Source organism: Condylostylus longicornis, unplaced genomic scaffold, assembly GCF_029603195.1.
Source record: "Condylostylus longicornis isolate FDR11 unplaced genomic scaffold, ASM2960319v2 ptg000023l, whole genome shotgun sequence".
In the NCBI taxonomy this organism is placed as follows: Eukaryota; Metazoa; Arthropoda; class Insecta; order Diptera; family Dolichopodidae; genus Condylostylus; species Condylostylus longicornis.
In genome coordinates this window covers 1,618,657-1,632,211 of record NW_026577992.1, presented here as the reverse complement: position 1 = coordinate 1,632,211, position 13,555 = coordinate 1,618,657, and positions in this window count along the sequence as shown.

The window sequence follows — 13,555 nt, the reverse complement described above, 5'->3', positions numbered from 1 at the left end:
GTTTATGTTTATTGTATTCTCCTTGGCAACAGCGCCGGTTATTTTCGTTAGAAACAGTCATGTAAGGAATTGAATACACAATAGTAAAATAGTCCAAGAGGTAACACATAATCGACGAGTAATAACATTTGGAATTAAGAGTGTTGATATATTAAAATGAACTGAAATAATTTTTCCAAAATCTTATTATTATAGATTTGAAAGCATTTGCTACAGAAATATAGAATATTGTTTCTTTCAACTTTATTAATATTTATGTAATTAAACAAAACTTAACAAAATCATTTTTTTAAAGAAATAAATCAAACGAAAATCAAAAAGTTTGAAATACTAAAATTATCACTAGCCTCCTGGAATATAGCGGTACAAGTAGCGTTTTTCGCTCAAAATAGCAACAATCATGTACGTTAAGCTGTTTGTTTTTTGTTCTCACCTTCAAATTGCATTTATGTTTATTTTTATCTTAAACGCTTTTTCATAAGCTCATACTTTATTACAGGCCGCTTTGCACACAATTAGAAAAGTTCCGTGATAGTATCAAATTTCGGATGTCGAACTTTGGGTGGGAACGCATTTCAGCATGGTAGTGAAACGGAAACGAACTGGTTTTAGAAGAATATCTGTCTATTGTCCGTGTGTATTTTTATCTATCTGTCTGTCTGTCGGCTTGTGCGTATATCTCAAGTTCGGATGAACCAATTTTAAAGAAATTTTAGATGTGAGTTTATTTCGGCTACGAGGCGGATTGATCAACTTTTGGGATATATCAGACCTTAGGATCTGGACCTTTTCCCGGTTTGACATTACATTTTCGAACATATAAGGGGAAGTAATCAACCAATTTCCTTTAAATTTAATATTTAAATCTGGAGTGCTAAATCAATGAACCTATAAATTTTTTGGAAAGATCAGGACTCGAAAATCGAAGCAGGATCCGAATTCACATTTTTTACCATATCTACAGAATCTACAGCCAGCTAATGGAATTTTTTGAAATTTAATTTTTGAATTTCTAGATGTTATCGAAATATGTAGGTGATTTTTTCAGGGAATTCGGATGGTACAAAGCGAGACTTTACTAGCAATCAAATTTACACATTTTTAACAGTCGGTTATGTGATGACCACACTAAATTTATTTTATATAGGCTTTTCCGAGAAGTTTCGAATTTTAAAAGAAAAAAAAATATAATACATAATTGACTTTAGAAGGAGAATTCATTCTGTGTAACTGAAACAGCCAAATTTATGATATAGTATTGTAAAATGAAAGTCATATTGTTGACTATGAAAAATAAACGTTTTCAAATTTTGCGAGATAAATAAAATTTACTAATCCAACGTGTTCCGACAAGAAAGCGTCAATAGAATAACATAGTACTCGTATTCTATCTTAAAAAAAACAAGAATTATTTTGTTAATTGCTTCATGTACTGTCTGCACAGTTTCTTTGTTAATTGTGCAATTTAAATTCAAATTTCAGAACCATTAGTCGAAATGGTCTATCTCTGTGGTTGTTCGACTCTGAGTGAAACCAAACTAGTCACGGGGGAGCTGGCCGATATAACGTAGCTTAGCAACTGGAATTAAGATAGATTTCTCAAGAAAACCGGGTGCCTTAGATCGTACGCTCAATGATGGTTTGGCCATCACGGGGTAGTGACCCAAAACGATACATTTGGGCTAATTGGTGTATAGTGAATCTGGTACACAGGCCACGTCAATTAACCCTCTAACCAGTCCAAAAATTATAATATCTTATAATTTAGTAAAATTGGTTATAAAAAAATTTATAATTTTTTTTTTGCTATCTAAAAAAAATCAGAAAAAAGCATAATCCTTACATTTATAAAGGACACAATAAAGCAAGTCCTTATATATTTTGGTATGCTCTCTAATTATTGCATTATAAACCAGTTTTTACACTTTTAGCAATTTTAGTTACAATATTTAGTTACAATAATGTTCATACTTCTTGTTTTTACCTAAAAAATTACGTCATTATTCCAAAATTGAATTTAATTTTTGACCTAAAAACAAAAGCGAAATATTTATGTGTTTTCTAATGGTTTTATGCATTCTATATAAACATAATATCTTTATATATATGTAGATTTTTACACTTCAGTTTCTACATAACATCAAAGCAATTATATAGGTTAAACAACATAGAAACCAATATAAAAGATGCACTATGATTTAATATATTCTCGATTACTAATATTTTGTGTGCAAAGAACTATATATAGAGGGATATTAGAATAGCTAAGTTGAACATATTTTCTACAATGAGGTATTAAGAGATGTACATATGTATGTGTATAAATTGAAAAAGTATTCAAATCAAAAAATGTGAATTGAAAACCACAGCCAACAAAAGAAAAAAAATTTAGTTTTTCTCGTCTGTTTTTGGTTTTTATTTTTTTTTTAATATTCTTTTCCACATTTTACTGTTTTATATTCAAACAATGTGGTTGATAGCGTGTCCTTTTCATGCCATGCTCGAAAAAATATATTCAACAGTTACATCTGAACATAACATGTAACACTATTTATTTCAATTCAAAAACTTATTCAGTTAAAAAAAGCATAAAGTGAATGGCATTTTAATTTGCATTTTTTGCATATTTTTCGATTATGAAACCGAAGAAAAATTATATAAAATCCTTTTTCTTTTATACCCACATATATATACATATATACACATACATATGTACATTTTTCTTGAATTTACATAAATCTAAGCATACTGAATGTATATTTTTATGTAGATATGTACATATGTACATCACAAATGTATAATTTGATAGAAAATTCACAAAACATAAAATAATGATTTCTTGTTTCATAATACTAATAATAGAAAAAAGTGAGCTTACTAAAACACTTATGTGCCAATCATACATAACTATGTACATATTATGCACGGATGTCGCTTATGAAAATCATTTCAAGCAAGAGAAAACTATTAAATCGTGACCTTAAGTTTATATTGAATTCAAGTTTATTGAAATCATGTTCTAATTTTACCATATTACTTACCTAATGTGTTATGTACGAGCATGTATATAGTGTAATATGTAAAATGGAAATTTGTATGCTTTTACACTATATGCTTAGAACCATATAATAGGGATTTTTGAAATAAAAGTAGATGGTGTTTATGTTAATTTTGTACATGAACAAAAAAAAAATGACTTTATAAAATTGGAATATTTGCGGTTTTAGTATGGAATCGAAATCAAAAAACATGTAATGAATCTGTTAATAATTTTTTAAAAAACCACATTTGAAAAAAAAAATAGCATTTATGAACTTAAAATAACGAGTTCATATAAAATTAAAATAAATATAGTAAAGTTTAATTTTAAAATTTTGTAAAGTAAAAAAAATTGTAATACAACTGACACGTCAACTAATAACGATTGTATTACAAAGCAATAGAAGCGGCCATTAAGTTTAATTTACTAAGAGAGAAAAATAACTGAAGTATTTCTTTAGTTTGTCTTCGAAACAGAAAATAAACTTCACTTAAGAAATCTCATCGCTGAATGGCCCTCAATGTGTTGCGTTAGATCACCATAAATTTAAAATATAATCTAGTGAAAAATCTTTTTTTTAGAATATAGCGGGAATGAAAGCAAAATTTTGAATAAGTTTTGCAAACTATATATAATTTGAATCGAAAGTGAAAAGCGAGGTATACGAAAATTACCGTTTCTAAAAATGAAACTTATGACAGATTTCTTAACATAAAAAGAGTCTTGAACATCTTCCATAGTAATGCCTTAAAAATTTTAAATTTATTTTGATCTAAACCACAAATTCTGACTAAAATAGTCTTGTCTGGTTACAACAAAAGCCCTCTTATCATAACCGCAAGCAAAAAAATTGTATATGAAATAGCAATAAGTTGCTGCCTCAATATTTTCCAAAATATGCCAAATTATCCTTCTTTATTTACAAATCATTGGCTTGTAATGAACTTAATTTTATTAAACTTATAACACTAGCATAATATTTGCAGCATACCCGTTTGTTAACAAAACAAAATTTTTGGAAAAATTTTAAAAATTAAAATGCTGTCCTACATAAAAACCATTATTTTGAACCCATTTTATTCCTGTTTTAATCAAATCTATTTTATTACCTTTGTCAAAGTTTCATGTAGAACGCGTTATGAAGAATCTATATGTAAAAAAATTTTTGGTATGTGAAATTTTTTGTTTTCATTTTTTTTTTTTTTTTGGAAAATAGGGTATTGTCTGTTACTCTATTATGTTCTTTTGTCTACACATATATAGTTTACGCCTTATGGTAATACACAAAGTTAAATTAAAAAAAAAAATAAAATCAAAAACTGACAACAAAAGATTTTATTTATTTTTTTTTTCCTTTAATTTCTTTTTTTTTTTTTTATATTAAAAGAAAAATTCATCAGCTTTTGAATCCGAAAATTCTGCACTCTCTGTTGATAGCAAGGAATTTTTTACTTTCATTACTTTTCTGTTTCTCATTTTTTTATTTTCTGAATTTTAAAAACAAAAATTTCATGGACTTATATACACACATACATGCATACATAAAAATATTTATGGATGAATGTATACCATGACTTCTGCCTGGCATTTAACTCAATGCGAAAAATATTTTAGCAATCAAAATGAAAACGAAATTTTTTTAAATCATGATTATAATAAAAAGTAAAAACGGAAAAGTTCTGTAATATGCAGTAAATAAGACCCAGTTGACGACTACTTATATAATATTTGAAATACAAACAATGGGGGGAAATAAAATTGAACTCAACAAGAATTTTATATTGAATGCTCTTCGCTACATGTGAATAAGGATAATTGTAAAGTTAAATAAAGTTTTTTTTTCCTCCTTTTTTTCTGTTTTTTCTTTTTTTGACTTTATGATTTTAAATTGTTTTTTTCGTTTTTGATTTTCTTGTTTTTGAAGCTTAAATCGTTTCTTGGAGCGTGCAAATATTTTTTTTCTCTTTGAAAATCATATTTTTTTTTTATTATTATTATTTTTTCACAACAATAAAATATGAATTCTTAATTGTCATTTTTCAGAATTGGAACGAATCATTTTAAAATCTTGATATGAATTTTTTTATTCGAAAGACGTTTTGAACATGATTATTAATAACATTCCCGCATCGTGCGTTATAGTTTTAAATAATTTGCAAAATAATTTGTAACCATAATATTAATAATGTAAGAAATGCAACACGGAAAATGTAAAAAAGTTGATTAATTTTGAATTTTGCGTTTACATGAACAATACTGCAATACTTTTTAAACTGAAATCGTTTTTCACCTCTAAACCTAAGCATTAAAATACTAATTAAACCAAAAGCAGATTTCATGTACAAAAATTACTTAGCAAAAGACAGAAGGGACTGACATAATGTGGTTAAAGTGATAACGTTTAAAACACATACAGAAAGAAAGTGTAAAATAAAGAAACAAATGAAAAATAAATGAAAAATGTCAAATTTAAAGAAAAAAATAATTTTTGAGAAACTTACATATATTTAAGAAATTCTTTGGGTAATCTGAACGAGAAAGTTATAAAAATTTACGTTAATCGGAGGCAATTTTAAATTGACCCTTGTGTTGAGGCTATTGGAGTTTAATCGTAAATTAAAATATTACCTACAACGAAGTGATTTTGAACAGAACAAGAAAATTATAAAAAATTGACAATTCCGGCGAATATCTTCTTTTTTCAAAGTAAAATTAAGTTGGCACGAAAAAAATGGATACGTTGAAAAGAATAGCATTAGCTTACTCCAAACGTAAAAAAAAAATATAAACTAAAAGATGTACATATTATAAGACTTTTAAGAATTTTTGCGAATACAATAAATACCTGCCTTGCATAACGAAGAATTGCCCGCAATTCTTATTTCTGGATAGAATCTAAGCATTACTGGCAAAACTTTGTATATATGAATATTCGATACAGCTAGGAGAAATTTTAAAAGACGTAACCTGTAATAGGCGAAACACGTTCTATATTTTTCTGGTTTTTCAAAGTCAGAGCTAGATTTTTACATCTTTAGATGGAATTATCAAAGTAGCTGTTGAAAATGTAGGAGTTCCTCAAGTCTTGTAGTCAGTCAAATAATTTTTTTTAATAATTAACTATTCGGATTTTAATTTTACGAAATATCATTGTTGCAATTTGATAAAAATAAACGCAAAAAATTTTCGAAATTTTAGATTTCGGTAATATGTCTGTGTATTGAAGACCATCTGGCGAATCATTCTTATCATATTTTTCTTTTCCTTTTTACTTTTTTATGATTCTTGCAATTTGAAACAAATTATTTTGAGTATGGATGAATTTTAATGTTCTAATTTCGAAGTTCTTCTGAATACAATTCAACTTTTTTATATTTTTAATTGTAAAGTTGTTTCCTGTTCTTCTATTTTTGTTTTTTTTTTCGTGTTCTTTTTTAATGAAACTGCTAAATTTAAAGAATTAAAAACACAATTTATATAAAAGTTTAATTAGAGCGTTCCCACATATTCGAAGTTTGAGGGTGTGTTAATTAAAAAAAAAAATTTTAGAGACGAAAGTGATTGTTAGAATTGGTGTGGTTAACATATTTTGTCATTTCTAGGTAGTTGTATGTATGGATATGTGTATTTACATATCCGTATATATATGTATGTGATATACCGCTTAAATAAGTGTAAAAAAAAATTCCTATAACAATAAAAAAAATATTAATATTTTTGGAATTTAGAGCATTTTCAATAAAAGGAAAAAAAAATTGGAAAATTCTAATTTCTATTATAAAAACTCAATCATTGCAAGTATAAAATATTTATTAAAAAAAATTCATCAGGATATTTTTGATTAAAAGAAAGTTTTCTATAGCTTTTGTTCAACTTCATTTCCGATTAAACCTTTATTTAATAAATTTTTTCTAAAAAATAATAAAATTTTACTTTCAATTAATTTTTAGCACCATACTTGAAAATCATATATAAAATTTGTACCATTTTCATTTATAATACATACAGACATACAAAATTGCATATAAAATAAGGTTATGAATTATATAGAGCGGATAATAGCAGCTATAAGACCGCCTTAGAGCGTTAACTATGTCTTTTTTAATGCTACTAATCAAAAGTTAATTTTAAGTTACAAACATCTCTCAATCTCTTTGGTCTTATTACAATTTTTGAGATCTTAAAGTTTTAACAATTTATTCATTTACTGAATATTTCTAAAATTTTGGTTCCAATAAAGTTGTCCTACGTTAAAAGTTGGATCAAACCAGTGGTTTATAAAGAAGCACTTTTGCCTTGAACAAGTGAGTTTGCCTTCATTAAAGAATTCTGCTTTAAAAACAATCTATTATATTATTATTCAATTTAATGCATATACCAGAAGATATGAATTTATTGCATACATTTAGGATGAGCAAATGAAAAAATTTAAAAACATTAACATAATCGTTGAATTGGATAATTAGGTTACTGAGTTAAGATGAGTTTGTAATTTCACTATTTGATTGCATTGAATTTATCTTTATCTTTTCGCTTTTATAGAAATTTGGAAAAGGTTATAGTTTCGGATAAGTAAACGCAAAATGAAAGTTGTTTTAGAAAAAGCTTATGCCACGGTGAAGAAGCATGTGACACAATAAATAATCAAAAAATTGCGTTTTTAGGAATTTAAAGATCTACAAATTTTTAGAAAGGGAAATATTTAAAAATTTTCTTCTACACAGAAATAAGTTCTTACTAAAGACTTACTTCTATGTTAAATTTCAGCTTTCTATCTCAAAATGTGTAGTAGTTTTACAAACAGACACACGGAAGGACGGACAGTGAAACAGATAAACACATTTTGTTCAAATTGTTTTGGAAAACTGTTAAAAATGTATTTGAAATAAAATTAAATAAAAATATACAAAATTATTAAAATATTTATTTTGCTCCTTTAAATAATATTGATTTTATTATCTTCATATTAATGTATGTGTATGTATGTACTTATGTTATTTGAATTTATGAACGTCATATAGTTTTTGCCTCCTGCAACAAATATTTTTCCTTTTTTTAATATTGTTTTGTAATTTAAAAAAATGAAAAGGACGTTTTCAGTATATTTCAAGCTTTTACATATAAAAAAAAGTAATTTTTTTAATTATATCTATATATGTATTTATATATTATACGTTATGTATTTAACACTTGTATTAATTTTCATGTCATAGAAACCATATAGAAGATTCCTCTTAATTTAATTGAAACCCTGTAGCATTTTCACTTTTATTGATTAATATCTTTGTTAAAATTTATTAGAATAATTCTCTAAATCTTCATACTAGCCCTAATTCAGCTATTATTTGTCTTAATTCCTACAAATGTTAAAATATAAAAATCTATAATTAAATTGCATCCCGAAGCTTGATATGTTTAATTAAAGTTAATTAGATTTGTAAATTAAAATATATTGTAGTAGCTAGCCACTAGTATGTGCAAAATTCTCAAACCAGACAATGGTTCATTCGTGGAAACCTATTCAATTGAAAATGTTTTAAATAAAAAATTTACATGAATCAATTTTTTTTAGAAATAAATCTGTTTCATTTCTAAAATCAAAAAAATTAAACTAAACTAATTTTATTCTACATGATAGCCAATTATTTGGTGTAAACATGAAAACTAATTTAATAAGCTTAAATTTATTTAATTTTTTTCTTTATTATTATGTTTTTTAACACGTTCATTTACATATTATATATACAAACCGTTTTTGAAGTAGTTCCGAAATTAGAATTTTATTCAAAATACCAAAGTAAAAATGTGCATAAGATTCCAACTGTGAGTCGATACAAAAACATTCACAGAAAATGACTCAAAAAACCAGGTAATTTAGATATTTTTTTTTAAACCATACAAATTTTATTTTGAACCATTTTACTAACACAATAGAACCAAATGACACTTAAATTTCATGCATTATCTTGCGTAAAGTTTGTATTATGTACGTACGTTAATGTTGACTTTCAAAACATATGAGCAGTAAACAAATGCTTAAAATGGTACCAAATACCTATAGCCAAATCTGCGTAAATCAAATCACGGTAACAATATTCTTTAATCTGAATCTCTATTCACAATTTGTGAAGCACGCATTCATATGTGCTATGAGACAAGAACCTACACAAAAATGTGGTTTGAAACAAACAGTAGATTTTTAAAAATACTTAAACACTGGACCATTCACACAAGTATCCCAAAGTTTTTTTCAATCAATTTAAACCTCATGTTTGTTGTGTCGCTTGTTTTTACACTTTCGATTTCCTGCATTCATGTCGCTCATCAAAACTTATCTGTATCTATAATAAACATTTATTTTCATATCCTGTTTCCAATTTTATTTCGTTACAAAAAAAAAAAATATCAATACATGTGAAATAAAAAAAAAATCAAATACAAAATTGTAATATTTGTTTTTATGCTATTATAAATTTTGTATCACATGCATGCAGCTATTTAAACTAAATTTAAAATTATGGTAAGAAAAAAAATTATTCAACATAACGGGCATAGTATGTATATGATTTGTTCGATCTTTAATTCTATATTTTTAAACATATAAAAACATTTATGTAAATTAATTTGGTGGGATTTTAGAATCTAAAAAATTGTACAGAAATTTAATGAAACCCTGTAAATAAGAAAACTTAAATTAATCAGAAACAAAAGTATTGAATTTTTTACCCCTGAATAAATGAGGTTCTTTCATATTTATTTCATATAAGTCAAAAAATTTGATGAAAAATATTTTAAAACTTTTTTAGGGCACAATATTGGAAACTAAATGAAACCTAATACATCATATGAAATTGATTATTTTAAATCACGCATAATCTTTAAGATTAATGCTCTCTAAGAAAGAGCTCTAATTTTATGATAATGAATTAGTAATTTCAGTAATTGCCATGCAACCCACGCAGTTTATAAGCGTTTCATCACTAAATATCTTAATATGTATAAGACTACTGAATCTAATGAATTTAGGCTATATAAGAGCAAGATTTTAAAGTATGTATTTACCCACTTATACAGAGATTATCCTCCATTTTTCTAACGAAATTTATTAAAACCTAATCAATGCAAATTCAGAAGAGTTAAAATTGTTAGTCAATTTCCTTCCCAAAAATAATTTCCATCACCCCTTTCTATTTTCATACAAATTTGAAAATATTTTTTGATTCAATCTCTGCTGAACAGGCTTGATATAGTTACATATGGCATTAGTATTGAATTACAGAAAAAAAATTTTGATTTAGAAATTTGAAAAAAAAAAATCAAAGCAACTTCAATAATTTTTATTCTAGTTACGAAAAATAAAAAAAATAAAAATCATAATAATCTAAATGGCTTTTGAAAACATACTAAATAAAATGAGAATATTTAAAAATTGAACAAAAATATTTCAATCTTCGGTATATGAAACGTTAAGAATTGTTTTTGGAAAATATTTTAATTCGAGATTCTTTGGCAAATAATTGCGACTTGCTAGCCGGATACATTATAAATGGCATAGAAAATGTTCTAACGAAATGTCAAGAGTAAGTCAAATATTTGGAGTTGATAAAAATAATTAATGGGAAAATTGCTAATGGAATTTTTTGTTAATGAAAATTTTTGTTTTCGAATTAATGGATTTCGTATATTTCTAAAGGTATGTATGTATGTATGAATATTTTCGTATTTGAATCCAGAATTATACGAGTAGTACATTTAAATTAAAAATATTTCCATTTTGATCCTAGATATATAGAAAATTCATGTCTTTAACAACGTTTTATATTCTGAGCACTGCCCTGATTAGTTACAATATGAGCACTGCCCTGATTAATTACAATAACAGTTAGTTATACTAACCAGGACAGTGTTCTGATTATAGAAATGCTTTTTGAAATAAGATATCAACTTTTACTTAACTTGTACGTCAAAAAAAAAAAAAACTGTCAAAATTACAGAATAATCTAGGAAAACTTCTAACGGAGAATAAAAATTTCAGTATTGTTTTTTCATTTTTCAATAGATTACATAACCAATACAAATTTTTATCCTTGAGCGTTTATTCTTTTTTTTTGTTTTCTTTTGCTTTTATGTTATGAAAAAACATTTTTATGAAAATTCATAGAACATTTATAATGATATAGGACGACAGCATAAAACAACTGCATTTTTATCAGGATTGCAACAGGATATATCAGAAAATAAAAAAAAAATTTATTATGATTGGACAATTGAATTGTTATTTATTTGAATTTTATTCTATTCTAAGGAAATATAATAATAAATTTTTTTTTTTTGGTATTTTAATTGTTCATTCAATCAAAAAATTCTACCCGAACTGTTTCATTATTGTAAGTTGTAAAGTGTATAACTTTTATGCAAATGTATGTATAATGTAAAATTCCATTAGGTCATCTAAAGCGAAGCTTAATTTTCTAAATGTTGATTAGATATATGATTTTTTAAACTAAATCCATTCTGTTCTCATCATATTTTTCAGCATTCAAAGTACATTTTAAATGATTTTGTTAGAAGTTTATTAAAAAATAGTCTATCGCATTTTTCATTTATACTTTCAAAATAATAAAATCGAATAAAAATTACATTAAAATCTAGAAATTCAAATATTACATTTTAAAATGCTTACGCTTTTATATTATGATTATTTAGTTAACACTACTAAGCTAAAAGTACTAATTTTAATGTGTTGGGAAAATCAATTAATTTATTTAAATTCAAAATAAATTTGTATGGACATAATGCATGTTTTATGTCAACAAGGAAGTGTTCGTATAACAGTTTGTATAACAGATTTTTCGGAAATATAAATATTAGATCGAAATCGACTAATAATCAACTTTAAAAAATTGTGTGTTTTTTTATATTTATACATCATATATGAATTTTGAGTTACGAATTCTAATATTAAATTTGTATGTAATTGTTTTTACTTGAATATTTTAAATGATTGAGTGGAGTTTATAATAAATTTAAAGAGTTTATTTATGCCCAATAAAATTTGAGATTACAAAAAATAACTATAGCGACTTTTATTCAAAATTATTATTATTTTAGATTTAATATTTAATAAAATAATTCGTTTAGTTCCTAATTAAACTATTAGAAAAATTCAATTATGTTGAAGTTTTCAAACTCTACTGGGCAAATCTATAATGGTTGATTTAAGCTTAATATTTATACCAACGGAAACAACTGAGCTTTCTACTCTATTTGTATAACAAATTTGTTTTATTAAATTTTATTATTTTTATTTTTTGTTTTTTGAATAATTTCTATCGATTTATGTATATATACATGTTCCTTGTGGATATTCGTTAATTTGTAAAAAATACAAAATTATTTTCGAAGAGAAATTTTTGTGCTCACATTGTACACGCTTGTAAAAATTGTACATACAAAACTTGTTTTTCTTAAAAAAAAAAACCTTTTTTTTTTTCCTTATAAATAAATTAGGAATAACGCTAAATTTTACCGCTTCTTCATAAAATAACAATTGTTTTGTTGTTTAATATTATTTGCTTTCCTTGTATATGTATATACATATATTTTACACGCAAAACAGAAATGATTCTGACAGGACAATAAAATATTAAAAAAGGATTTATTTGCAAGCGTTGCTCGACAGTAAAAAGTAATATAAAAAAAAAAATTGTACATTGTGACGAAGTAAACGGCAATGTCAGAAAAATCCTTTTGTAAAAATTATTACAGTTTTTTTTATGCTGCCCCGTTTTCTTTTTTTCTTCTTTTTTTTCATTTTAAAAAATTCATATTTATGATTTTTATTTTTATTTCTTTCGCAGCATTTGACTGTTTATTTTCTCTTTGTAGTACAGAAATCGGGGGATGTTGTTAAATGTAAAAATGTCAACCCATATCTTGGAAAGAACTAACGAAAGTCAAAAAAAAAAAGAACAAAAAAAAATATTTTCATCCCTATCGCGTTTATTGTTTTCTTTGTTGATTTTGTTTTTTTTTTTGTTTTTCATGTTTTAATCATCAATGTGCGCGAAAAAATATTGGTATTTCTTGTTTTTTCTTTTATCTTTAATAAATTTGGTGAAAAAAATATGAATGTATAAATGGCGATTTCAAAGGAAAAAAAAATACATGCATAAATAGAATTAAATTTATACTTTAGAGTCCTGTAAATCGAACGATTATTTACAGATTTCTTTTATTATATCGAAACAAAGTCATTAATAGATTAATTATGGTGTTCGTTTCGTATTCACACAGAGAACTTTTATATATTGAGAATAATGAATGAAAATTGCTTGATCAGAAATTAATTTATATATTGAATAAATGAAAAAATTCAATAACTTTACATTAAGGTACATAATATGCACTTCTAAATGTCAAACAAGTTGGGTCCTAAAATTTGAAAGAGTATGTTATGGGTTTGTTTAAATGTCACAATAGAAGAACTTACAAAATGTATGAAACCAGATGATA